General features: G+C 51.1%; 1 protein-coding gene and 1 long non-coding RNA gene across 10 annotated transcripts in view; one reads left to right on the forward strand and one right to left on the reverse strand.

Moving 5' to 3' along the window:
* Window positions 1-881: 881 nt before the first annotated feature.
* Rimbp2 (RIMS binding protein 2) overlaps window positions 882-27,892 on the forward strand; it is a 198,722-nt gene continuing 171,711 nt past the window's right edge. For 8 of the 9 annotated variants that reach the window (XM_087577809.1, XM_087577811.1, XM_087577812.1 and 5 more), the window contains exon 1: window positions 1,345-1,430. The gene's annotated coding sequence lies outside the window, so the exon portion shown is untranslated. 9 annotated transcript variants of the gene reach the window in all.
* Window positions 14,075-16,942, reverse strand: LOC148002304 (uncharacterized). Its single transcript, XR_015634783.1, has 3 exons — window positions 16,585-16,942; window positions 15,661-16,009; window positions 14,075-14,788 (listed from the first exon to the last, which is right to left on the reverse strand). It is a non-coding gene; the product is annotated as an uncharacterized LOC148002304 (long non-coding RNA).

Genomic DNA, 27,892 nt, shown 5'->3' on the forward strand with positions numbered 1-27,892 from the left:
GAGGCCAGAAGAGGGCGTCACATTCCCTAGAATTAGAGTTACGGATGATTGTGAGCATGAGTGCTGAGAGCCAAACCCCAGTTTTCTGCAAGAGCATCAAGTGTTCTTAACCCCTGAGCTATCTCTCCAGCCCTGACACAAAGGTTTTAAAACTACAGAGTGAGTCCCTTAATCAGAGAGAAACCCGTTGTTTGGCAGGAAGGAGGTGCAGGTGATGCACACTGCTTTTTGTTTGTTTGTTTGTGGTTTTCCATAGTCTTTCCCTACATAGGCCCAGAGGCCCCACACAGCCTCAGTCAATATACAGCCAGGCTGAGGTGTTCCTTCAGAGAATCAGAGCTGTTTAGCATCTTTATAGAGTTAACGTGAGATGCTGATCCCAGGGGAGTGTGTGTGTGTGTGTGTGTGTGTGTGTGTGTGTGTGTGTGTCCATTTCCTGGTATTATTCTCTCTTGCTCCTGTGTTGCTAGGTAGCTGGTCCATCTGGCAGTTGCCAAGTTGAGGATGGGCAGAGTTCATGGGGGGTGATGGGCAGTTGGATGGGGAGGGAGACTGGACAAGAATGAAGGAGTCAGGAAGCTGGGAGCTCTGCACATTCACCTCGTTCTGCATCCTTAGCATTGCCTGGTGGACGGGCTGAAGTCTGCTTCCATCTGGCTGCAGGGCCCTGGACCACCTGCAGGGGCAGACCCAGCCGTGGGCCGCCAGGGGAGCTCTTTAGCCCTGAGCCCTGCATCAAGGGCCCCAGCTCCGCCTCCCTTCCTGCCCGGCTTCTGACCACCGCTCTGTGAGAGACACCGGCAGGGAAGGGACAGAGCCATCTTGGGATGCGTGTGTGTGCATGCGCGTTTGTGTGTGCACGTGTGTGTGTGTGTGTGTGTGTGTGTGTGTGTGTGTGTGTGAAAACACTGCCGTTTCCAAGCTTTGGCTACTGCTCTCTGGCGGGTGGCTCTTGCTCATGCCTCTCTCTCTCTCTCTCTCTCTCTCTCTCTCTCTCTCTCTCTCTCTCTCTCTCTCTCTCTCTCTCCCCTGCAAAAATTAAATGGATAATTTCTAGCTGATTCCAAGTGGTGCCCACACACCCGTGTCCTTCAGTGTTGATTGGATCTCTCTCTCTCTCTCTCTCTCTCTCTCTCTCTCTCTCTCTCTCTCTCTCTCTCTCTCTCTCCCCTGCAAAAATTAAATGGATAATTTCTAGCTGATTCCAAGTGGTGCCCACACACCCGTGTCCTTCAGTGTTGATTGGATCTCTCTCTCTCTCTCTCTCTCTCTCTCTCTCTCTCTCTCTCTCTCTCTCTCTCTCTCCCCCCACTCTCTTCACTCTCCTCCCCTCCCTCTGGCCCCAGTTTGTAATCTGACACAGTGCACTGCAGTGGCTGTCTCTGTCTCTCTCTGGGAGCCCTGGAGGCTGGGCACCGAGAACATCCAAGGTAGGCTGCGATTTGAGATTTAATTTTTTTTTTCTTTCCTAAAAATAGCTTCTGTTCCATTCACCTTTCCTCTTAGAGCCACAGCGGCACGGATGACAGGGGCTTAGCAGGGAACTCTTTGCCCAGGTGAAGTTTGCCTCAGAAGGGTGCCCTTCGGCTTTGGATGGGCAGTAGTGGCTGATCAGGATGGAGGCTGCCGCGGGTGACGCTTGGTGCGGAATGCCATCGTGCTCCTGTAGTCGTGTGGCTTGCCACCAATGGATCCTTGTCAGAGTGAAGGGAAGGGCTGCTGCCTTCTCTTGCCCGTACTGTGTCAGCGATGGCGATGACGGTGGCGCTGTGGATCTCCCGGTCCTCTTAGACCCACAGCCTTCCAGAAAAGCCCCTCTGGGCAAAGTTTGACACCATGCTGCCAGGCAGAGCCTTTCCAGAGGGCAGAAACTGGGTCTTGCTTTCAGACAGAGCGCTTGGGGCCTGGGGACGACTTCGTAGGGGACGGCGCAGGGGGGAGGGGCGGACTCAAAGCATCCCAGTCGGCCCCGCCATCCGCTGGCTGCCCACGCGGACTGAAATGTGCAATGTGAATTTGTCAAATGGTGTCCCAGAGAGTGGCTGCAATGGTTCGTTCGTGGAGACAGATGTTCTCGGCACAGTGTGTGTATGTATGTGTACGTGTGTGTGTGTTTGTGCGTGCGTGCGTGTACACACAGGGGCCTTTGGCTAGTGCAGACTTTCCCCTCCACTTGGAAAGACATTATTTGCAGGTTTACCGGATGACCTACCAGGACGCTGGTGTGGACAATGCCGGAGGGAGGTGATGACTGGGTGGGACCTCCGAGGGAGCAGTTTGTTTCTGACCCCAGGGAGAGCAAACTGGTGGTCCCCTGAGCTAACTGGGAGCTGATGTTTGGTTGATCAGATCAGGGGAGATGAAGAGAAGAAAGGGGGGAAAGAAAGGAAGAGAAAAGAGAGAGTGAAGGTAGGGACAGAGGGACATAGGAAAGGAAGGATGGAGGAAGGAGGGAGGAAGGGAGGAGGGAGGGAGGGAAGAAAGGGAGGAGGGAAGGAAGGAGGGAAGGAAAGAAGGAAGGAAGGAGGGAAGGAAGGAAAGAAGGAGGGAGGAAGGGAAGGAAGGAAGGAGGGAAGGAAAGAGGGAAGGAAGAAGGGAAGGAAGAAAGAAGGGAGGGGAGGAAGGAAGGAGGGAGGGAAAGAAGAAAGAAAGAAAGAAGGGAAGGAGGGAGGGGAGGAAGAAAGAAAGAAGGGAGGGAAGGAAGGAAGGAGGGAGAGAAGGAAGTTGTGAGTACATTTCCAGCCTTCTGCTGGTACGGGAGGCAAGTCCACTGTGGGTTGTTGGAATTGAACTTAGGGTTACCTAGACCCCTTTGGAAGTCTCTGTGTATTGTAGACCCTGAGATCGTTGGTGGCTGAGGAGAGGGGTGATGGGGGGGGGCTGGGAAGATCCTGCCTCAGGACAGACCCTTCTGAAGGATCCTGGAGAAGATGTGAGAGGCAGACAACTCATGTGAGGGAGAGGGTAATGTCATAGAGCTGCCAAGTAGGGAGAGAGTGTGGTGCTGGCTGTGGGAGAGTGTGGAAGAGGAGGCAGTACCCAGGGCTGTGGAAAGATTTCTTCTCTGTCCTCTTGTGAGCTTGGAGCTGAGAACTGGGGGCATCTCAGATGAGCCCAGGTGTGGGATGTGACTAGCCCAGGACCTCTGAAAACGGCGCCATCCCCCATTTCTCCCAGTCTTTGCTGGAGCCCTCCAACCCCAAACTGGCTTCTTTCTCAACAGCTACTGCCTCCCCCATGACCCCCAACAACATTTGTGGTTCTCTTGCATGGGTTCCGAGGCCAGGACTTCCAAGCTCTAGACGAGGTGGCTCTTTAGGGGCGTGGTGTGACAGAGGCAGGGGGCTTAGGGCCAAATAGCTCAGTACCCAGGGTACAGAGAGCTCGACCCTTCCAGTAGTCAGGGGTGGAGGGGTCAGCTGGTCCTTTACCCTCTGTCCTCTCTATTTCCATGAAGGAAGATGGGGGAACTACCAGGTGCTTCCCCAGTGGGCAATGGCCATGCTGGGCTCACAAGCCAGTCTATAAAGACACAGCAGGTATCTTGACAGCTACCCAGTAAGGACTCTATCCCTCAATGTATCCAGGGTGAGATTGAGAGATGTGAAGAGCATCTCCTCTTCTAAAAGTTCCCAGAGGTGGTGCTTCTTCTTGGGACCCCATGTGAGCATCCCTGGACCAGTGGGCAAACCCTCCAGCATGCTAAGCTTCACTGGTGAATGGTCTCCATGCTCCCTTCATCTTTGATGGGGTCACTAACAGAGCATTGTTTCAAGCCTGTGCTGGCCTTTTTGGAGGCGTCTAGACTTGTGAGTACCACGCAGGACACAAAGACTCAGAAGAAAATGGCCTCAAACCTCCTTTGTGCCCAGGAAGCTCCCCGTGGTGCCATGGTGGGCTGGGGTCAAGCACATGGTCAGTTCGACTGGAGAGCTCCCTGTTGGAGGGGTTTGAAGGGATGCCAATTATCTCCAGAGCGCTACCCTGAACCCCTGCATCGCCAATGCCAGTCTCCAGAGTGCTACTACTCCACATTCCTCAGATTTGTCTTGAAAATGTTGATAGCCTTCCGTTCTGCACCCTGCCTTCTTGTTTTGCCTTCACCTGGGTGGAGAGTGGTGTCATTTCCTTGTGATGTAGGAGAGGCCTGCCAGCCTTGGGAAACACCTGCCACTCTTACTGACATGCTGTCCTCGGAAGGGTGTGGCCAGCTCTCTTCTCTCTCTCTCTCTCTCTCTCTCTCTCTCTCTCTCTCTCTCTCTCTCTCTCCCGCTCCCCCTCTCTCCTTGCTTCTATCTCTCCTTTCTTTCTTTTTTTCTGGAGCTGAGGACTGAACCCAGGGCCTTGCGTTTGCTGGGCAAGTGCTCTACCATTGAGCTAAATCCCCCACCCCGCTTCTATCTCTCCTTTACCCAACTTCACACACTCTTTTTTTTTTTTTTTTGGTTCTTTTTTTTTCCGGAGCTGGGGACTGAACCCAGGGCCTTGCGCTTCCTAGGCAAGCGCTCTACCACTGAGCTAAATCCCCAACCCCGTTACACACTCTTTTTTCTTAACTGTCCATCTCATTCAAATCCTTGCTCCTGTTCGGTCTGTGACCTTGGTCAGAGGTCTGGATAAAATACCCAGTGTGCTTTGCCTTCAGGTTTGGACGATTATGAGCCCGTGTGCTTGAGCTCCCTGCCGGGTTCTGCTTCCCTGAGTAAAGCTGGGCACACAGTTATGGTGGGCTGCCCTGACCACTGCTGTGTAATAGTCTTGCAAGGACTGTTATGGTTTTGGCCCCTCTGCCCAGGAAGGGTACCCAGGAGTCTCCGGAGCCCTGGTCTACAATGGGGTCCATGTGGCTCCAGGTGAGCAGTGTTCCATGCTGTGTCTCAGAGTGGTCATTGAGTGTGTGCATCCCATGTGCTCTGAGGGGTGGCTGCCCGGCCGTGTAGGAGGTGTCCTTGTCTCAGGGTCTTGCTGACACATGGCACTTTTGCACTTTCTAGTGACTACAGCAGTTCCCCCTCCACTGGGTGATACCTGTTACTCTTCTTTCTCTAATAACAGCATAGGGAGTGCTATTGTCCTAAGCTGTGGTGACGCAGAAGGGGCAAAGGGACAGAGGGGAAGGACACTCCTCAGGAATCAGAGCCTCCCTGAACTGTGTTTTGGGGACAGGACACATTCACAGATGCTGAGAAGACAGTGTCTTTTACAACTGGCCGTTGTTACTGTGGGAACAGAGTGAATGCCCTTGAGGATATGGGGTGGCTGTCCCTGTGTCGCTGCCTTCATGCTGTCCTGTGCCACCCCGTGTCACTTGGACGAGTGGCTCAAGGCACTGGCTCTCCACATGGCAGGTGGCGATGAAGTGGCTTGCCCCAGATCATGTGACTATGGGGGAACAGCTCCAAAGCCAGTTGTACCACAGCCCCGTCCTTGTCACCTCAGTAGGGATGACAGCAGCACACAGTGGGACTACCCCTGGACCCAGTGCATGCTCCACTTCATCCGTGGGAGCTTTTGAAGACCACTGTTCAAGGCCTGCCCCGGTTCCTAGAGCCAGTGCTGAGGAACAGCATTTAGGGAAAAAGATATATCTAGTATCTCTCTCTCTATATATATATTCATTCATGTGATGTGTGTGTATGTGTATATATGTGTGGGTATATGTATGCCATGGCATGTGTGTGCAGATACGGGGTCAGCTTGTGGGGATCGGGTCTCTCTTTCTACCCTATGAATTTGGAGGATTGAGTTAATGTTTATCGGACTTGGCAGCAAGTGTCTTACTCACTGAGCTGTATCAACGGTCCCGATTGTTGTTGTTGTTGTTTGACTTTTGACACAGTTCTCCTGTAGCCCACTCTGTTGTTAAACTCTCGATTCCCCTGCCTCCAGTCCTGGGATTGAAGGCATGAATCGCCACAGCCGCCTTGGCATCAATGTTTTCATGACTGCTTTCTCTAGGTCTGATTCACTCACCATGTGATTTCTCTGCGTGATATGCACGCGGAGGGGCTTGTGACATGGGGTCTGTGTTATGAAGCCTCTGCATCCAGCTCGGTTCCCCCACACTGTGGGATGTAGTGAAATGTGACAGTTATTTTTTAAGCGGTGAGTGAGGACTTACATCATGATGCCTAGATGGAAATTTTAAAAACCAAAATACGTGTATGTGTATGTGTTTATGTGATTAGGGATCGAACCCAGGGTCTTATTCATAGTACGCAGGTCCTCTATCCACACCCCAGCCCCTTACTGGGGGATCGAGGCAGAGGCTCTACCACTGAGCCACGCCCCCAGCCCCTCACTGGGGGATTCTAGTCAGGGGCTCTACCACTGAACCACGCCCCCAGCCCCTCACTGGGGGATCGAGGCAGAGGCTCTACCACTGAGCCACGCCCCCAGCCCCTCACTGGGGGATTCTAGTCAGGGGCTCTACCACTGAACCACGCCCCCAGGCCCTCACTGGGGTGGGGGCCGTTCTAGGCAGGGACTCTCCCACTGAGCCACTCCCCTACCCCCTCACTGGGGGATTCTAGGCAGGGGCTCTACCACTGAGCCACGCCCCCAGCCCCTCACTGGGGGAGTTTAGGCAGGGGCTCTACCACTGAGCCACACCCCCAGCCCCTCATTGGGGCATTCTGGGTAAGCATTCTATTCCTGAGATACAACCCCTGCCCCGTCAGTCAGAATTACTGCCGAAAGCAGAGGCAGGCATAAAGCATACATCCTCCTCCACCTCGATCTCCAATTTTGGCATCCCTCTGTCTAGACATTTATTTAGATCCCTCAAACTCCACCTGGATTTGTCTGTCACTGCCCCCTTTCCTCGGCATTGAAGTTTGACCTCTCTCACTGTGGCCTTGGTCTTGGCCTGAGATCTCCTCATAGGCTGTGACTCATGTTCCTGGCCTCCTGCATCCATTTCTGATCTTCAGGCCACTCAATGTGACAGATCAAGTCCTATGAAAGCAGGTCCAGCCTGCTGTGCCATGGGAACTCTGTCATATTTAGTGTCTGTCACAGACACTGTGAGGTCGCTGGAGGCCCTGGGCAGGCATGATGTGGGTGTGTTCTATCTCCCTTACACCTCAGCCCAGAAACCTCCACCCAAAGCTGATGGCTTCCTTAGGTCTCTGTTTGGAGATCACTTCCTCTGAGAGTCCCTCCCTGCCTGACCTGCATGGTGGCTGGTTTCCTCTCTCTCCCCCTGCACAGACTTTTCTCTCCCACTCTCCCCGGGCAGGTCCCTTTTCTCTCTTCTGCCCCCTGGCGGCCTCCTTCTGTATGAGCACTGAGCACAGGGCACAAATGTCTGTTGCAGAGGGTCTCCTCCTGCCCTGGTGCTTCACAGCCTTCTGGAAGGGAACCAGAATTGTAGCTATGGCGACTTCCAGACTGCTGGCCCATTGAAGTTCACTTGGAGGTCAGCAGGACCCCGAGGTCACAAACTGTCTACTGACCCGTGTAGCAGGTCGGGCTCTGCTCTTAGAGGTTGATCTGGGCATCCAGATGAAAGCCCAATTCTTCTGCACTTTCAGAGTTTACACAGTCCTCATGATTTTCCTCTTTTCTGTGAGTATGAGGGGAGCCCCATGGGCTAGCTGGGCCATTGGAGCCCAAGCAGAGCTTAGTAGATACTCTCATCCCTAGGGGCAGGAGAGACTAGAGAGTTTCCTACTGGTCTTCAGACACCAGCCCGCACCACCAAGGTACTGTGAGTTACGTTGCCATCCTAGATAGGCAGCTTGGAGTCCAGTGACATTTGGAGCCCAGTGACACTCCTCTGGGAGCCAGGCCTGCCCTAGAGGCTTCATGCTAGTTGACACAGGACTACCAAGGCAATAGCTGCTTTGTACAGAGTGCTTGATTATATTGAGCGTCTTTATAAAACAATCTCAATTCTTGAGAGCGCTATGAGTAAGACACACTGAGCGCTCCCAGTTTATCGTGGAGAAACGGAAGCAGAGAGTCTGAAAGAAGTGCCTGCAAGCCACACCTAAAGACTGTTCTGTCATCATTCGCTCACCTGAGGAAGGCCATTAAGGTCACATACCAACTGGAGCTGCTTCCATTGTCACTGTGGGGCCCTCATAGGCTTGCCCAGCCTGATACTGATGTCAGTGACATTCACTGTGCCCACAGGACCCAGTTGAAGTTGCATGAGGACTTGGACAAGGGACTTTGAACACCCCCAATAGTCCATTGTCCTCATGTGGGAAGCATGAAGGTATACAGACAGACATGATGCTGGAGAAGGAGTTCAGAGTTCTCCATTTGGATCGGCAGGCAGCAGGAAGAGAGTGTTACTGGGCCTGGCTTGAGCTTCTGAAACTTCAAGGCCCACCCCCAGTGACACACTTCCTCCAGCAAGGCCACACCCACTCCAACAAGGCCATACCTCCTAATAGTGCCACTCCCTATGAGCCTTCATGGGCCATTTTCTTTCTTTTTCTTTTTCTTTTTTTTTTTTTTTCGGTTCTTTTTTTCGGAGCTGGGGATCGAACCCAGGGCCTTGCGCTTCCTAGGCAAGCGCTCTACCACTGAGCTAAATCCCCAACCCCTCATGGGCCATTTTCATTCCCACCACCACAATCTCCACTTGTGCTCAGCAGATGGATGCAGACTAAGTTCTGCTTGGGATGAACCATGCTCTCTCATTGATGGTAGGAACAGCCTAGCCCTTTGCACCCTGGCTCAAATGGTGAATGGGCTGTCTTTTCTTTTCTGCCTTTGATTTGTGTGTCTGGAGAAGTTGGATAGACATGCTGTGTCCCTACGATATGGTTCACAGAGGTAGCCCAGGATTGACACGGCTGGGCTCACTCCCTTGTGCTACCCCATACTCTGTGTCTTAGTTTCATTGCTGTGAAGAGACACCATGACCAAGGCAACTCTTTTTTCTTTTTTTTTTCTTTTTTCTTTTTTTCGGAGCTGGGGACCGAACCCAGGGGCTTGTGCTTGCTAGGCAAGCGCTCTACCACTGAGCTAAATCCCCAACCCCCAAGGCAACTCTTATAAGGATAACATTTAACTGGGGCTGGCTTTCAGGTTCAGAGGTTCAGTCCATTATCATCAAGGTGCGTGCATGGCAGCATCCAGTCAGGCATGGTGCAGGAGGAGCTGAGAGTTCTACAGCTTCATCTGGAGGCTGTTAGGAAAACACTGATTTCCAGGCAGCTAGGATGAAAGTCTTAAAGCCCACGCCCACAGTGACACACCTACTCCAACAGGGCCATACCTTCTAACAGTGCCACTCCCTGGGGCTGAGCAAATATAAACCATCAGAGTAGGTTGGAGAGAAATAGCCCTAACCTTTGTCTCAGCCTGAGCCCCTTCATTGGCATCATCAACCAGGACCCTGGCTATGCCTGGCCTTGCTTGGTTATTTTTGCAGTCTGGGGGCCTCTTTTCCGTTTTTTTTTTTTTTTTTTTTTTTTTGGTTTGAGGCTCCATGGATGGAAAAAAGCTGTGAGGACCAGCACACGGCAGCCAGAGGGCAGAACAACACCAGTACGCTTCTGGTCTCAGCATCATCACTCTCTTTATCCAGAGGTCTCCCATCCCATGGTTTCTCAGGGGTGATTATCACATGGTCTTGGGTTTGACAGGAGGTTGTGAGACCGGGGTGTGGTAGCCTGGTTGTTCCAGAGATGGTCCTGCTCCCACCTCAGCATGGCTCTATGGCTCCCATCACAGACGTGGGAACATGGGACCTTTTTTCTCCCAGAAGGGAACAAGGTAGAGTCAGTACAAGCTACTGTCCTGAGCCCTGTCTCTGGTCTGCACTCTCTGGGTAAGGGTGATAAAACTCTCTATTGCTCATCCCTCCTGTCTGGGTTCGATCCTCTGGGTTCCACCGTGGGGACATGGACATATGGCTATCACAGGAGTTCCCCCAAGATCCAGTGTTGCTGACCAATAGCGCAGACCCTAATAATATCAACTTCTCTACCTTTAGCTCCCCATCCATGCTCCCGTGAAATCCTGCCTGCATTTTACCCACTTTATCTGTTTTCGGTAAGTGTGCTCTTTAAAGGCATGCATAATTTAATGTAACTGTAGATGAGGGCTAAAATTGAAAACTGCGAGTCACCTAAATAAAGTTAATGTATATATGGCACAGTTGGGATGGATGAGGGGGTGAGTAGCCAGGTCTGTGCCCAAACACCTACTGTGAGATTTATTGCAAGGTGAGGCTGGTCAGCTTAGAAGCTGCTGACAGCAACTCCCCTCCCTACACCCCCAGAGCTTCAGAGCGTCCCTATAGCAAATGTAAGAGTCGAATACTCACCATGGTGAGGTCCTCACTCTAATCCCCTATGGATGATAGGCTGCCAAGAAGGTGAGGTCTTGTTTGGGGAGGTGGGGATTTGTCCTGTCTCTTAAGGAGAAAGACAGATTCATATAAGTAAGAGGTTGGGGTGAAATGGGAGGTCTGGGACAGTGGAAAACTCCCACAAAGCTTTGGGCCACAGAGACAGGGGTAAGGTGCTGTGGCTACCTGAAGATACCAGAGACTGACAGCCATAAGAGGTGGTCCCTGAAGTCCATGGTCACTGCAAACTCAGCCGTATCTTGAGTGTTGACACCTGTGGTCGCAACAGTGAGACGCCACAGCCTCGTGTTGCTCTAACTTGTTTTGGGAGCCTGGGATTGTACTATCATCCACACACAGTGCCCCATGACACAGGATGGCTTCTTGACTTAAATTCTTAAAATATAAAAACTCCTGTTTTGGGACATTTGCTTCTGCTTACTTAAACAAGTTAATTATTGTTTTTCTAAAGATTGATATTTATGTGTATGGGTGTTTGCCTGCATGTATGTCTGCGCTGTTTGTGTGTGTGCATGCGTGTGCATGTACATGGGAGTATGTACAGGCGTGTGTGTGTGTGTGTGTGTATGTGTGCGTGTGTGTGTGCGTGTGTGTGTGTGTGTGTGTGTGTGTGTGTGTGTGTGTGTCTTGCTGATGCCTGAGAAAGACAGAAGAGGGCTTCAGATCTCCCAGAACTGGAGGTACAGGTGTTTATGAGCCACCATGTGGGTGGTGCTGGGAATTGAACTCTGGTCCTCTAGAAGAGTAGCAAGTGCTCGAAACTGCTGAACCATCTCCCCTATCCCCGTATTTTTTTTTTTTTTTTGGTTCTTTTTTTCGGAGCTGGGGAGCGAACCCAGGGCCTTGCGCTTCCTAGGTAAGCGCTCTACCACTGAGCTAAATCCCCAGCCCCCCTATCCCCGTATTTACTTGAGACAACATCCTATGTATTCCAGGCTGGGAATTATTCTGCCTTTATCTCTGGGATACTGGGATTTTAGGCAAAGCTCCCCATGCTCTGTTTTATGTGGTGCGGGGGATGGAACCCTGAGCTTCAGGCATGCTAAGCAAGCACTCTACCATTTTCAGACTTTTACATACTTTTCTTTAGTTTTTAAACAAGATGTTTGGAGTCAACGGAAGGGCTCAACAGGTGCTTGCCATCAAGATCTGAGTTTGATCCCTAGGGCTTACACACTGGAAGGAGAGGACTGACTTCCCCAAATTGTCCTCTGGTCTCCACATGGATTCTGGTCATATACTCTCCCTCTCCCTCCCCCTCTCCCTCCCCCCTCCCTCTCCCCCTCCCCCTCCTCCTCTCCCTCTCCCTCTCTCAATACATAAAATATGCAATGTAGTTTTTGTTTGTTTGTTTATTTATTTTTTTAAACAAGTTAGGAGCTGGCCTCTGGACAGCATGGTGGGAAGGGGCTGATGGTTACCACTTTGAGGCGGGGCATGAAAGCTCTGTTTTCTCCAAGTACTGCAGGCACTAGATGCTCTTACTCAGAAGGAGTCTTCTCCAGTCAGGTCCTGGGGCTCAGAAAGGGAAATGTTTGTTTAAGGGGAACTCTGCACAAGGCCCTGTGTGAGGGAGTTGGTGAGGTTTGTTTTACTAGCCTGCACGCTTCTGCCATGGTCAGACCCCAGGCCTATGCACTGTTGAGGATTTAAAGTCTGCTTCTAGATTTCCCCTTGCTTCTAGCAGTCTCTATTCCCGTTCCCCAACCCCCCTGCATCCCCTAAGCTCTGTCTGCAACCTTAATCCTATTTCACTTTCTTCTCCCTTAGCCAACCCCACTTAAAAGCAAGCCCGGTGTACACTGTACATTAAAGCTATTGATTCTGACTCAGAATGTGGAAAGCCACCAGATCCCAGAGGAGGCCTTGACAGCGTGTGTGAAACGCTAATCGTGGCTTGTGGTGGCAAGGCGTGCGGGGTGGGGGGTGGGTGGAGGGGAGGGTCTCAGACTTCCGTGGATCCGATTAGAGGCCCAGCCAGGGCTGAACAGGGACAGCCGCCATCCAGCCCGGCTGCCTCTCGGCCCATGGAGGCCGTGGGTGGGGAATGGGCAGAAAACACTTATCAGTGAACCTGGTGGTTTAATGACATGTCCACTGCAAGTCTGTGAACCTCGAAGGCCATTGAAAAACACTCTTTTTCACTCAAATTCTCAAAGTGGTTTTCAAACACCAACAACAGGTGACGATTCTCTTATTAGTGAATTAGGTGTTCTTGGCAAACCTGTGTCATGATGAGGTGACCTGGGAAAGGTTGGGCAGAGTGGACCCACATGGGGATGAATGGGGCCTGTAGGAAGCCAATGGAAGCAGGGACCAACAAGAAGCAAGCTTCTCTCTGTCTGTCAACTGCTGCCCAAGGTTCTTGGTGGGACCACTGGAAGGCAGGGTACTTGTGGAACTAGGCGCTGGTGGGAAACCTACGTCTCCTAACCTTGGGTCTTGGAACAGCAGTGTTTCATGGATAAGATACATTGCTGGCAATAGCTGTCTCCTTTGGGCCCTTGATGGAGAAGTGGAAGCCCTGGGCCACAGGTCTGCCGAGGCTGCCCTACTCAAACGTTTATCGCATGAGGCTTCTACAAGGTTACTATCCACTCCAGCTTCGTGCATGGGAAAATAAGCAGAAGTCAGGTCGCTGGTCCAGAGTCCCTGGCTTTGTTTCTGGGGTCTGGATACCCATGACTCCATCCAGTCCAGATGCTGATTCTAGAGCCTTCTGTCTTCACCATGGAGGGCCTTGACAGATGAACATAAAGGAAGAGTGCACTGCCCCCAACTATTACCCCGCTCACAAGCTCACAATGCTCACACAGAGATGCGACAACCTACCCCCTTTCTTTGATCTCCTCGGTGGCTCCTGTGGTTGTTTCGCTGTTAATTGTGTTGACCGTTTGGGGATTTTCCTAGACGGCGCTGGGCAGTTCCAGCTTTTGAGAAGTCTAGCCTTCTCTGCCCCACGTAGTGTAAACCGGGCAACTGTGTGGAGTTCCCGGGCCTCTCCTGTGCTGTGTGGTTTTGCGGGGAGGTTTTCAACCCACAAGCTCTATTTTTTGGTGTTCCAACCCCTCGCTAAGAACAGCATGGGGGTGGCGTGTTCACCTCACGGGGTGAAGGGTTTATCCTTAGCAAGGGGAGATGCAGGGATTGGTAGTTACTGGTGGAGGACATTGCATGTGAGGTGGTCAGCTGCGGAGAGGACACACCGTTCTACCAGCACCGCAGGGGCAAACCTCGGGAAGTTCCTCTGGCCTCTTCCTCACCACTCTGGTAAAGGCAGATCCGCCACAATGGGACAAGTCAGGACATTGCTGGGGTGGTGAATTTATTAAATAGATAAGCATAGTGTGTGCTTCAGATTTAACAGGGATGGGGGAGGGGTGGGATGGAGAGGGCCCTTTAGGTCATGCTTGGGTGTCTGACGGCTTTGTACAGGACCCTGTAGCTTTTGACTGTCCACTGCTTGGCGGCTATAATTACATCAGAGTTTAAAGGTGAAGCAGAGTTTTAAAATTCAGTACAAAACTGGCTACTTTATTTCTCCTTTTTTCTCCTTCCTTCTTTCCTGCCCTCCCTCCCTATTTCCCTTCCTTCCTCCTTCCCTCTCCTCCCTCGCTCTCCTCCCTCCCTCGCCCTCCTCCTCCTCTTCCTCCTCTCTCTCTTTCTCTTTGTCTCCCTCCCTCCTTCCCTCCCTCTCTCCCTCCCTCCCTCCCTCCCTCTTTTTTTCTTTCTTTCCTTTTTGGTTGTTCAAGATAGGGTTTCTTTATGTAGCCCTGGCTGCCCTGGAACTCTCTCTGTAGACCAGGCTAGCCTCAAACTCAGAGATCCCCCTGCCTCTGCCTGCTGAGTGCTGGGATTAAAGGAGAGTTCCACCCCCCACCCCCCCACTCCCCCACCACACGACTTATTTTTCTTATCTTAAAGAATTTCCTTCTGTGAATGAAATTGTGAGGTAGTTTTATGGGGTCTATTGTTTGATTTTAGGGGTGAGCACAGATTCAGTTCAAGTCCAACTCACGAGCCTTCTTTCCAGAGCACTGTTTCTTATTTTTTAGCATCTTTGAGAAGTCTTTTGGGGAACACAGGGAGAATCTCTGTGGGCTGTTTCAATCTTTATCAGGTATGTTGACTTTTCCGGACTCTCCAGGGAAATGCAAATTAGACCCCAGGGGGAGGGGCTTCTCTGCCTCCTCCTGTAGACTTGACTTCTTGACTGTCAGGTCTCAGGGCTGTTGTCACAAGTCGAGGCACATGAAGCCACCTGCGCTGGTCATGTCTGTAGATGTCCTGGTAGCGTATGCTTGCTCAGGAGTGTGGGAGGATCCCTCCACCCCCCACTCAGTAGACCAGTCGCACTGTGCTCAGGAGCCTTCCTAGGACCTGCATCTCAATTCAGGCTTGTGGCGTGCTGTTGGGGGGGGGGAGGGGCTGGTGGGGGAGGGATGGGACCGCGGTCTGGGTGGGGGTGGGGGTGAGAGCAGGGAGAAAAACATGAAGATGATGAGCTGGAGAGAGGCCTGGGCTGTCAGGAGATTTGTTTGTGCGAGCGAACACAGGCGCCTTTATTAATTAAAATGTAATAAATTAAAAGAGAATAATGGGCCCGCCAAGCCACCATTTGTCATCTGCTGCTCAGAACCAGGCAGTTACCGGGCTTGAGATAATCACAGGGAAGAGATTGGTGGGGGTGGGGCAGGGGCTCTTTGGCAGATCCAGGATGGGCCCATGGCAGACCAGGCCTAAGTCCCCATTCAGTCACATCACAGAGAACCCAGGCTCTGTGCCCCAGGCTGAGCTTCCCTTTGTGGAAAGAACGGATCTATCTTCTGACCCTGAGAACTACGGAACCTTCCAGGGCAGGAGTCCAGACAGCCCCCTCCCTCCCCGAGGCCACACCCTGTGAGAACTCAGAATTCACCAGCTATGCTTCCTGTGGCGGCTTTCCCAGAGGCTGAACAACCCGGAGCAGGCTGGGTATTCAGTAAACACTCAAGCTCACCCACTGAAAACAAGCAATTCTTCTTCCTTAGCAAAAAGTCTTTGCTGGTAGAGAAACATCTGGCTGCTTTTGTGTTCCGGTGAGCAGCCACTCTTACGTTTTAAGTGTTTCTTTCTGACTCCTCCCTATTGTCTAAAGTAGTCGGTAAACCGAAGAGAAGACTAACTTTTGTTTTGAGAAAGGATCTCCTTATGTAGACCAGGCTGGCCTTAAACTTAGAGATCTACTTGTCTCTGCCTTCTGGGTGCTGGGATTGTCGACCTATGCCACCCTGCTGGCCCTACAAAATGGAACTTGTATGGGTGTATTTTGTTCGTTTTCTAGTTACCTCGTGTGCTTGTTGTTTCTTGTCAACTGGACACACCTGGCGAGAGGGGACCGTCTGCTGAGGGTTTGCCTCCACCGATTGGCCTGGGAGCACAGATGTGGTATGCTTCTTGATTGATGATTGAAGGAAGACCCGGCCCACTGTGGGGGGCGTCATCCCCTGGGCAGGTGGTCCTGGGTTGTAAACTGAGCGAGCCTGGAGGAGCAGGCTGGTGAGCACATTCCTCCACGGCCTCTAGGCCTCTACCGCAGTTCCCACCTTGAGTACCTGGGCTTTTCTCCATGATGAACTCTTTAACAGGTAAGCCACTAGGTGTCTCAGCACAGCAACGGAGAGCAAAAGAGGACACCTGGGAACAAGGAAAAGGAGCAAACATTTAGTGAATGCCCCCGCCCCAATCCCCACTACCCTTCCTCCCACCCCCACTCACCCACACCCCCACCGCACCACACCTGCCCACACCCTTCCCTACCTCCCACCCCCATCTACCTCCTCACACATCCTCCCACATCCCCACAAACCTCCACCCCAACCGCCCAACACCCTCCCCACCTCTGTCCCCTCTACCCCCACCTCTCACCCCCATCCACCTAACCCCACCCCCACCACACCCCCACCCACCCTCTTCTTCCACCCCACCCCACTCCATCTTCCCCCTACCTCCACCCCTGCCCCTCACACCCCCACCCACTCTCTCCCACCCGACCCCCACTCCCCCAACCCTCCATACAGAGGTGTACTCTGTCTAAAGTCGGTTTTGTTTTTCCTGTTTTTTTTTTTTTTTTTGGCCTAGGAAAAGCACGGCAGGTAGACATGAGCAGGGACCACAGCCCACTGAGTGCAGCCTAGGAAAGCCACTCTGCTACTTCCCTTTTGAGAAGGAAATGTAGGGCTGGGGATTTAGCTCAGTGGTAGAGCGCTTACCTAGGAAGCACAAGGCCCTGGGTTCGGTCCCCAGCTCCAAAAAAAAAAAAAAAAAAAAGAACCAAAAAAAAAAAAAAAAAAGAAAAAGGTGACAAAGAGAAGGAAATGTAGATCTGCAGAGACGGCTCAGTGGGTAGGGTAAGGCGCCCGTTGTATGAGCAGGACCACCAGAGTTCACTGCTTGGAACCTGTGCAGAAAACTTAGTAAGTGTAGAGCGGTGTGGAGATGGGTGGATTCCTGGGGCTCTCTACCCAAGCAGCCAAGTAGGCTTGGCAAGCTATAAACCCTGTCTCTCTCTCTCTCTCTCTCTCTCTCTCTCTCTCTCTCACACACACACACACACACACACACACACACACACACACACACAGCGAATGAAATAGCCCGTTAGAAAGCGGGCAATCTGGGGACTTCTTTTGGAGGCTGCTGGGCTGCCCTACCCTGCCATGTTTTGGGCTGTTCTGAATCCTCCTCCTCTCCCTGGCTCCCTTTCCATTTGACCCCTTCCTCCCCCTCACCATCCTCCTCACTCCCAGCTGTACGCTGGAGCCCCTTCGGTGGCATCCGGCCAGCTGGCAGCAGTTACACACTTGTTGGTGTTGGAACACATGGCCTCGCCCTTGTGGCCCCAGCCAAGTGATAACTGCCTTAGCTGTGTGTGCCGGGCCCTGGGCCAGCACTGGGCCATTGTCTGCCTTGTGTCGAGTCTTGGCAGACTGTCGTCGTCCTACATAGCGATGACCTCTAATCTCAGCAGATTCCTGAATTTATGCTTGGCACCCACCATGAGGCCCTACTGTCAGGACCAGCAAGCAGAGCTGTGTGAATCCGACATGAGGTTCCCTGTCTGAGTTTCTGTCTCAGGTGGGATGGTGGGAAGGTGACAGTTGGCCTCAAGGTTTCTGTATGCACCTTATACTTCAGTGTCCTAGTGCTTCTTGTTTGCAGTACCCCATGGCTCAAACAGTCCACTGGGGTGAGGGGTGCGGGAGTGGGGGGAGAATATATATTTCAGCCCTCAGCATGAGAGGAGAAAGCTCTGTGATGGATGTCACATGAGTCTTCATTCAGAAGGACCCCAGAGGAGGCGGGTGACTGTGGTCTTTAGGGCACTGTAGCCAGGACAACTGCAGGGACCTCCAGTGCCAGACGGGTTTTCTCTCTTGGGGAGACTGGTATGGGAGGCAGCTGGGATGTGTAGCCAGGTGAGTCGCAGACCCAAGGCTGCTTTCTTTGAGGTATCTGTTTCTAGGGGCTGTATGCTCTGGCCCTGGCTTCATTCTGGGAGCAGTCCCCAGAAGGAGTAGAGTTCTTTCAGGATTGTAAGTAACTCTTTCAGGAGGCTCCACCTGTCTCTTGAGCACCACACAGAAGGATCCTCCTGGCCCAGAGGCCAGATTTGCTGATGCAAATGGTCACTGTTGTCGAGTCATGGAAGGCAGTGAGGGAGCAGGGCGAGATGGAAAAGTTCTACCTCTGTGTCACTGTCTCAAGCTTCCAGAGCAGAAATGTATCTTCGAATGTTCAAATTCAAGGTCACGCTCGTAGGTGGGTGGGTGGGGAAGGGAGAGGGCCTCTTTTGCCCCTACTCCAGCTTCTGGTGGTCAAGCATGCCATGGCTTGTGGCTACAGCTCTGGCCTGTCGCCATTCTTCCAGTATGGCTAGTCTCTTCTAGGGACATGTTTGCTTAGCTGGAGGGGTAACCTGGCCTTCATGTCTGCTTGAACTGAATCTTCAGGGGACCTGTTGCCAAGTAAGGTCATGGGGATCTGTGATGAGTAAGGAACTATTCAACTCACCATAGCTATGGCAGCTTACTAGAGCTAGTAAGCTAGTTAGTTGGGCTGTAAATGTGCTTAATGTGATCCTAAGCCTTTGACATGACAACCATGTGTCAACCAATAGTCCCTCCATAAGACTGAATTACCCAAACCTCACATGGCCCTGCAGTAATTAGCATATCAAATAGGATTGCCCATTTTTCTTTCTCTATGCATACGAATACACTGTAGCTGTCTTCAGACACACCAGAAGAGGGCATCAGATCTCATTACAGATGGTTGTGAGCCACCATGTGGTTGCTGGGAATTGAACTCAGGACCTCTGGAAGAGCGGTCAGCGCTCCTAACCACTGAGCCATCCCTCCAGCCTGACCATCCATTTTTTTTTTCTTTCTTTTTTTCTGGGGCTGGGGACCGAACCCAGGACCTTGCGCTTCCTAGGCAAGCGCTCTACCACTGAGCCAAATCCCCAACCCCCATTTTTTTTAAAAAAAGAAATACTTACAAGTCTTTGGGGGATGAGTATCTTGTCATATTAGGACACTTTGTATCTGAAAGAGGGATAATGCAGAGTCCTGTAGAAACAGGCCTTGCCTCTCTTATTCTCTTTTTTAAAATTTATTTATTTAATGTATATGAATACTTTGTAGCTGTCTTCAGACACACCAGAAGAGGGCATCAGATCTCATTCCCGATGGTTGTGAGCCACCATGTGGTTGCTGGGATTTGAACTCAGGACCTCTGGAAGAGCAGTCGGTGCTCCTAACCACTGAGCCATCTCTCCAGTCTGCCTCCCCCCCCCCCCCCCCCCGAGAGCTGGGGACTGAACCCAAGCGCTCAGCCGCCTCTCTTATTCTTAAAATTTAGTTTTTATTTAGGTGTGTGCTGTTCATGTCTTTGTGAGAAAGTGCCGTATTTTGTGTGGATCCTAATGAATCCAGGGGAGGATGTTGGAGCCCCTGAAGCTGGAGTTGCAGGCGGTTGAGAGTTGCCTGATGTGGGTGGTGGGAACTGAACTCGGGCTCTCTGTAAGAGCCCGGTGCACTCTGAACCATCCCGCCAGCCCCGCAGCCCTGCCTTTCTGAGCGAAGCCAGCTAGCGGGTCTCCTGTTAGTGTGTGATCCTCTACAGCATGCTAAGGTCTAACCAGGGACTGGACAGTGCCTTCCATGGCATGGGGGAATCCAGCCAGGCCCTTTCTTTTCTTTTTTTTTTTTTTTTTTGGTTCTTTTTTTTCGGAGCTGGGGACCGAACCCAGGGCCTTGCGCTTCCTAGGTAAGCGCTCTACCACTGAGCTAAATCCCCAGCCCCCAGGCCCTTTCATTCTGGTGCTTCTGTTGGCTCTGCTGTAAAATGCCAGGCACACACTGCGCCACCTACCCTGTCCACCCGATGCAATCCGAAGTTCTCGGAAGAACACATTGTCTTAGCGTACTGCAACTTCCAAGGCGTCATTTTAGCTCTCAGTAGCGGCAGCTTCTATTAACTGCCCCTTGTGAGCAATGCATTGTGGGGATTTTAGATACCCACATCCGTGTCTTGCATCACAGATCCTGCGTCTAACATCAGGAAATGGCCAGAACTTGGGTGGCTCAGTCCAGAAGGTTTACCGAATCGCGTGGAGGCACAGGAATGGTGTATATGAATTCCACACAGCCATACAGGGCCACCTGTCTTCTGCCTGTGGCTCTACCACGTACTACGGACTCACATCTCCACACAGAACTGTCAATGGGAAGGAGGCTTCTGATCTCCCTTTGCGTACGTGGCGGCTTCCTTGATGGTGGCAGGGATGCTGGGTGCTCCCACGCGGCTCCACAGGGCAGATGGGAGATCCATATTTATGGGGCTACTGAGATCTGTCACATGTGTATCTATAAGAAATGCTGGCCTGGGGCTGTCACGTGATGGGGAGGAATGGGAAAAGCTCTTAATTACAAGTGCTGGTAATTAACACCCATGACCTCCAGTTCGTCTGAAAGCATTGCTTAAACTCGGCTCGTTAGCACGAGGCATGAGATTGACTGAAGGAGAAACTTCGGGAGCGGTTGGCAGAGTCTGAGGGTGGAATGGAGACTTCCTGCTGGGAACGGAGGGACCAGGGAGCTGATGCTTAATGGTCTCAGAGCACAGCAGGGTAGGAGAAGTTTCTGGAACCAAGAGAGGTGGCGGCTGGACAACACCAACACTGCCAAATGATTAATATACAAGACTGATGTATTCTATTAAAATTTTTTTTTATTTGGGAAAGACAGATTTTGATTTACTCATCCTGGCTGGGAGGAAGTCGGGTGAGCACAGAGCGCAGTTGGTTAATGCCTAATCACAGTGCTTTTATTTCTTTTTAAAATTAGTTCTTTGAGAATTCAGTCTCCTCCCCTTTTTTATTTGGTTGGTTTGTTGTTGTTTTGATTTTGTTTTGTTTTTTTAAGACTAATTTGTGCTACCCTAATTCTTGGCTGTGTGGTCTTCCACTGGACAATGGTCAACTTACCAGGGACTACACCCGGCAGAGAAAACTGTCTCTCTGAGCAGCTAACAATTGCTATGTGCTCCACAGATAGGGATGGGATTATGGGTCCAACTCTCCTCTCCATGTTGGGATTTATTCTGGCTTGGGCTTGCACAGGTTTTGTGCATGCTACTACAGTTGCTGTGAGTTCATTTGTGCAGCTTCCCTGCTGTGTCCAGAAGATGTTCCCTTGTGGCTGTCCACCTCCTCTGAGCCTTGGGATCAGGAGACTGGTTTCTTTGTGGTCGAACACTCTGTAGTCCTGTTCTCTGCACTTTAACCAGCTATGGATTTCTGTGTTGTTCGCCAGCTGACTGTAAATCGAAGCCTCTCAGATGAGGTTTGTGTCTGAGTCACTGTCCTGTGAAGAGACACCGTGACCAAGGCAGCGCTTATAAAATTGTAGGCTTGCTTACAGTCTTAGAAGGTTAGTCCATGATTATTATGATGGGGAATGTGGCAGCGGGCAGACATGGTGCTAGAGCAGTAGCTGAGAGCTTTACATCCTGATCAGTAGACAGCAGGAAGAGGGAGAAGGAGGAGGAAGGGACAATGAGACCCTGAAACCTCAAAGCGCACACACATCCAGCAAACCTCCAACAAGGCCACGCCTTTCAATCCTTCCCAGACAGTTCCACTAACTGGGGACCGAGCATTCAGACACATGAGCGTATGGGGCCAATCTCCTCCAAACCACAGGTTGAAAGACCTATATCAGTCATCTCAGTCAGAGCTATGGTTCTTTCTGAAGTCTCTCTAGCTTGCTCTTTAGTGTTCCGACATAACCTGGGAATCATGAGCAGAATGTGAGGGACAGCCTTTACACCCCATGGCAATAACCACTGAAAAAATTTCACCAGACACACTGCATGCCTCCCCTCTAAAGGGGTGACATGCCTGGGACCAAGCTGCCTCTGGAGGACCCCTGCCTTTGAAGGAGTGTGTTTTGACTGAGTGAGAATCCTGGTTAGCCAACAAGAGTCCATCACTCGGCTCTCTCTGTCTACTCTTCTGCACCTTGGTCTTTCTGGATTTACATCTCAGACATCATCTGGGTGTGTGGATTCTCCTCAATCCTCGCTGAGGGGGCGCAGTAGTGGAGTGATCTGTGGAGAGACATGTAGGCTCCTTCCAAACTTGGCTCTTCTCTCTTCTCTATGAAGTCACGGTGGATAAGACTTCAGAGCTACGAGGATCCTAGCAGGCTGGATTCAGGAAGAGGAAATATCCATTCTTCAAAGAGGCAGGACTAAGACACCAAAGGTAGGAGGATTTCCACGAGTTTGAAGTTAGCCTGGGCTATGTCGTGAGTTCTAGGCTAGCCTCAGCCAAAGTGTGAGACCATGCCTCAAGCAGAGCGAAATAAGCTTGGTGATGACTCGTGCCTGTAATCTCAGCACTTAGGAGGGTGATGTTGGGTGATTCCTGCAAGGTCAAGGGCCAGCCTGGGATACACAGTAAGTCTGAGGCCTGCAAGGTTATATACAGTGAGACTGTTTGGAAAAGCTGGAGGGGGTTGGGAGGAGGGGAAGGCCGGGCCTCCTTCCCTCCTGGTTTTTCTAAGTTTGGCATGTCTGAGAACTCTCTTCTTGATTTTCCACAGATCATTCAAGGTGTAACTTATGGCCGAGGCAATTCCTTCTCACACTCAGGCCTATTGTCTGAAGAGAAGTCTGACTTTTCTTTCTTGTGTTTGAAAGGCATTTATGGAGCTTGGGTCTGGGTGGAATGTGAAACGGTTTTTCTGTGCAGCATTTTGAAGGAGCCCATCTATTTAAAGAAAGGGGGGTCGGGTAGCTAACAGCATTTCCAGGCTCTGTCCTATCTGGCCGCTGGAAGCCCCTGCCTGACAGGGCACTGCCATCCCAATCTCTAATGTCACTGGCTCTCCAAAGAAAATATAGATTTTGATGAACTTAGGTCCATCCTGGACATAAGTTTATTAGACACCAACTCCTACGGCATCAACCTCCTGTCTGGGCTCTGCCCTGCACAGCAGTATTCAGCCATGCTGGCCCCAGCCTGTCTGGAGACAACGGGGCTGGCTCCCGGTTGTGCGTGAGGTACCGGTTGGCCAGCTTCTCTTCCCATCCTGGTTGATTCCTCACTTCATGTCTTGTATCCTGTCAGCTGCTCTTGTTGGGAACCTGGCAGGTTGTATTTTCTTTATATTAGGCCATTGCAGGACCCTGGAGCCCGTAGGTTTAATACATGCATGGTGCATCAACGCTCCCACCATCTCCTTCCAAGGGTTTTTTTCCTCTTTCAAAAGAAGCTGCAAACACGCCAGACTCATGTCAACTCCAGCTGAAAGTTGAGACTTCGAGCGCTGATCAATTTACTTAATATTTTATTTACTATTCATATACGCATGTGTTTGGACCCCCCCCATTCCTTGACACCCAGTCCTTCCTCTATTCCCTCACAACTTCATGTGCTTTTTTCCCCCTCTCTTCTATTTCTTTAAATCCACTGAGTCTATGCAATGCTGCCTGTATGTGCATGGGTACAGGGCCATCTACTGGAGCATGGGGTAGCAACTCAGGTCTCAGGGCACACATTCCTGAAGAAAGATGATTCTCAGTAGCCATCAATCAATGACTTATTTTTTTTAAAGGTTTATTTATTTATTATATACATTGTAGCTATCTTCAGACATACCAGAAAAGGGCATCAGATCTTATTACAGATGGTTGTAAGCCACCATGTGGTTGCTGGGATTTGAACTCAGGACCTTTGGAAGAGCAGTCGGCGCTCTTTTTTTTTTTTTTTTTTTTTTTTTTTTTTGTTCTTTTTTTCGGAGCTGGGGACCGAACCCAGGGCCTTGCGCTTCCTAGGTAAGCGCTCTACCACTGAGCTAAATCCCCAGCCCCTAGCAGTTGGCGCTCTTAACCACTGAGCCATCTCTCCAGCCCAATCAATGACTTATTAGTTAAGGGTGAGACTTTGGGAATCTGTCATCCATCTCCCATGTATGTATGTATGTATGTATGTATGCCTGTATGTATGCCTGTATGTATGTATGTATGTATGTATGTATGCCTATCTGTATGTATATATGTGTGTGTATGTAATATATCATATATGTATGGTGCATATATACCCCCCCATATGGACTTACGCACACCAACTTGGTCTTAAACAGGCCATGCATTCCATGCAGAGGTATCTGTACTGCTTTGACTGCCAGCTCTAGACTCAGGAAGAGAGCCAGACTCATTAATGGGTAGCCAGGTGTGGACTCACACAGCACTGGCAGCTTTGTTCTGTTGGGAGCCTGGACAAGGAACTTCTTGGGATGTTCCTGGGGTTCAGCTCAAGTCAGAGTCCTCTGTCCGTGTAGAGGAAGGCACTGTGGGTGGCAGAAGGGGGCTGGTGAGTGGGCTGAGGGTAGCATAGATCCCTAGCCACTGAGAGAAGGGGTTATAGGAATAAAGCAGCCTCCTAATGAGGGTCGGTGGACCGAGAAAGACGAACTTACAAAGGGCTGACCTTTAAGATGTCCCCGTAAGACCTGCAGACACGCCAGGGTTTCTAGCTTGAATTAGCCCTATGTGTTAAACTAGAAACTCAGAGATAACCAGTAATACTCCAGGTTTGTGGTTGTTCTCTTGAAAAAAAATTAGAGGCTCTGGGAATCTTTTGCCCTGTCCCCATCTCTCTCTCTCTCTCTTTCTCTCTCTCTCTCTCTCTCTCTCTCTCTCTCTCTCTCTCTCCCCCCCATCTCTCCCTCTCCCTCTTCCCCTCCCCCTCTTCTTCTCTCTCCCTCTTCCCCTCCCCCTCTTCCCCTCTCTCCCTTCCCTTTCCCCTTCCCCTCTATCCTTTTCTCCCTCCCTCCCTCCCTCCTTTCTCCCTTCCTTCCTTTCCACCTTCCCTCTCCTTCCCTCCCTCCCTCCCTCCCTCTCCCTTCCTTCCCCCTTCCTCTCCCTTCTTTCCCCCTCCCTTTCTCCATCTCCTACCCTACGACCCCCTCTGGATTGAACACATTCTAGGCAAGTGCCTAACAACTGAGTCACACTCCCTGCCTTCTCTTCTTGTTTCATGGCAGGGTCTCACTGAGTTGCCCAGGCTGGACTCACTCTGTAGCCCAGGGTTTCCCTTCTCCTGCCTTCACCTTCCAAGTTGACAGGCTTGCACTACTGGCTCCTCACCCTACTTCTGAGTGGCTGCAGTCTTCATTCTTCCACAGCCCCTGACCACCTCAGTATCTTCGCTCCCCCACTTCAGGATTTCCCATTCCTGAGCTCTGCCCCAGGTGGCAGCCTGGGGAGCCAGTGTGAGCCCTGCCCTTCCATCCAACCAGGCAAAAGGCCCTGCAGGATGACCCCAGGGTACAGTGACCTCATTTGATTAGAAAGAAAGGGGTCTAGAGAACCAAGAAGCCTCAGGAAATTGGGGTTTGGCTCCTGTAAAGCCTCCTTGCATGAGCTCCAGTCTCTAGAACCGTCTGAAGATGGTGTTTATTTGTCCTCTCTGCTGGGGGTAACCAATTGCTTATTTCCATAAATAATCCCGCCAGATAAGTGATTTAATTGACTTAATGAGTCAGCTTGTGAGAGTCAGACCTGGCTGAGAGAACACTTTTATTTCCTGCTTATTCCGGTCTCTGACTGGACATTTTCTTAGGCTCAGGGATCTAAGGACCGATGACATGATCAGTCCTTGGCAACAGTAGAAGGCCGTCTCTAGGGTTTCCATTGCTGTAAAGAGCTACCATGGCCACAGCAACTCTCACAAAGGACATTTAATTGGGACCCACTTACAGTCCAGACGTTCAGAAATGTCAGAGACAGACATGGTGTCAGAGGAGCCAAGAGTTCTACATCTTGATCTGACTGCAGCTAGGAGAGACTCTTAGGCAGCTAGGAGGAGGGTCTTAAAGCCCACCCCCCTCAGTGACTCACTTCCTCCAACAAAGCCACACCCACTCCAACACGGCCATACTTCCTAATAGGGCCACTCTCTGGGCCAAGCATATTCAAACCACCACAAAGGCCCATCCCAAGTGGCAGCATTTCCTTCTGTCTTGGGGATTCAATTATGGTATAAAGCAGGCTGAGCAAGCTTTCTGTTACAGAGCCTGCCCCACTCCTTTTTTTTTTCCTCTTTTTTTTTTTTTTTTGAGATAAGATACACCAGCTGTCCTTGAACTCACTCTGTAGAATGGGCTGGCCTTGACCATGTAATCTTCCCACCTCAGCCTCCTAAGTAGCTGTACAGCAAGCACATGTCACCGGGCTGGTGAACTCCTGCTAACCTGAACTTAGAGGTGGTGTCTCCAGTGAACAGCAGAGCCAGTCAGTGGCGACATCAGTGGACTGACTAGATTGCCATGTGACTCATTGCACCAGTGACTTTTTTTTTTTTTTTTTTTTTGGAGCTGGGGACCGAATCCAGGGCCTTGCGTTTGCTAGGCAAGCGCTCTACCACTGAGCTAAATCCCCAACCCCGACTTTTTTTTTTCCTTACAGCCAGTTTTATATTAGATGTCCCTTCTTGGACCTGTCATGAGCATTTGGCAGAGCCATTCAGGCAGACACACCCATGCCTTCACTAAATATGCTCTCTTGGGGTTTCTGTTCCTATGATAAACACCTGACCAAAAGCAACCTGGGGAAGAAGGGGTTTATTTCAGCTTATGAGTTCCATATCACAGTTCATCATGGAGGGAAGTCGGGGCAGGGAGTGGAGGCAGGAACTGACGCAGAGACCATGGAGGAGTCACGGGCCTTGGCTTGCTCAGCCTGCTTCCTTTCACAACTCAGGACCACCTGACCACAGTGGGCTCCACCCTCCCACATCAATCACTATTCAAAAAATGCCCTGGGGGCTGGAGAGATGGCTCAGTGGTTAAGAGCTCTGACTGATCTTCCTGAGTTCAAATCCCAGCAACCACATGGTGGCCCACAAACATCTGTAATGGGACCATATGCCCTCTTCTGATGTGCCTGAAGACAGCTATAGTGTACTTATATATAATAAATAAACAAATCTTTTTAAAAGATGCCCTACAGACTTGTCCAAAGACAATCCAATGGAGGCATTTTCTCGATGGAGGTCTAGTTGATCCAAACCAGCTCTACAACTAGGAACACTGGAGATGTCTGCAGGGTTTGGTTGTTATAGCCCGGTAGGTTTCATGGGTCAGGGACACAGTTTCCTGTTTGCCCTCCCCGCAGACACCAACTCATGTCTAAGGTCCCCAGGCCACCCATACTTCTGACTTATTCATTGTTTGCAGATCTCAGGGCTGCCTTGTCTGCTCTGTTCTGAGGATTCATGCTCGGCGTGGATGGCTTAGCCCAGAAAGGTGCTGTGATGACTTATAGCAGGCTTATTACGGAAGACACACATCAGGGCAGGTGAAAAGCCTCACATGGAGAGGCCAGGGAGGGTCTCAAACATGAAGCTTCTGTGATAGCAGGACAGGACCTCCTACCCTGCCAGCCTGTCACTGGCATGAACACTCTTCCCTGTCCAGAGTCTTGTTGGAGGTCTCTGTGATTGACTTCCAGTTCCAGCTCCAGCCTCAGAGGGAGGAGAACATTCATTCCTTCCGGTTCGAGGCTCCGCCCCTTTCCCTAGGCCCTCCCCTGGGGATGTCTGTTCATCCTGGAATCCAGCTTGTTAGGGCTATGGGATCTTGAGGATTTATTTATACATGGTGATTGCCCATGGGAGCTCCATTTCTTTAAAAAATATTTGTGTGTGTGTGTGTGTGCGCGCGCGCGCACACACACACACACACACACACACACACGCACGCGCGCGCGCGCTTGCACATGAGTGTGTGTGTGCGCTGGCTCACATACAGGCATGCCATGGCATGGGTGTGGAGGTCAGAGACCTTGCAGAGGTCAGTTTTCCTCCCTCTTCTGCCATGTGCGACCCAGGGATGGACCTCAGGCTGTCGGGTTAGGCAGTGAGTGCCTTTACCCACTGAGCCATCTTGCCCGTCCTTTTTTCTTTCAAAAGATTTATTTATTTTGCTTTATGGGTGGGGGCATTTTGTC

The sequence above is a fragment of the Rattus norvegicus genome, chromosome 12 (assembly GCF_021556685.1).
Source record: "Rattus norvegicus strain SHRSP/BbbUtx chromosome 12, alternate assembly SHRSP_T2T, whole genome shotgun sequence".
Classification (NCBI taxonomy): Eukaryota; Metazoa; Chordata; class Mammalia; order Rodentia; family Muridae; genus Rattus; species Rattus norvegicus.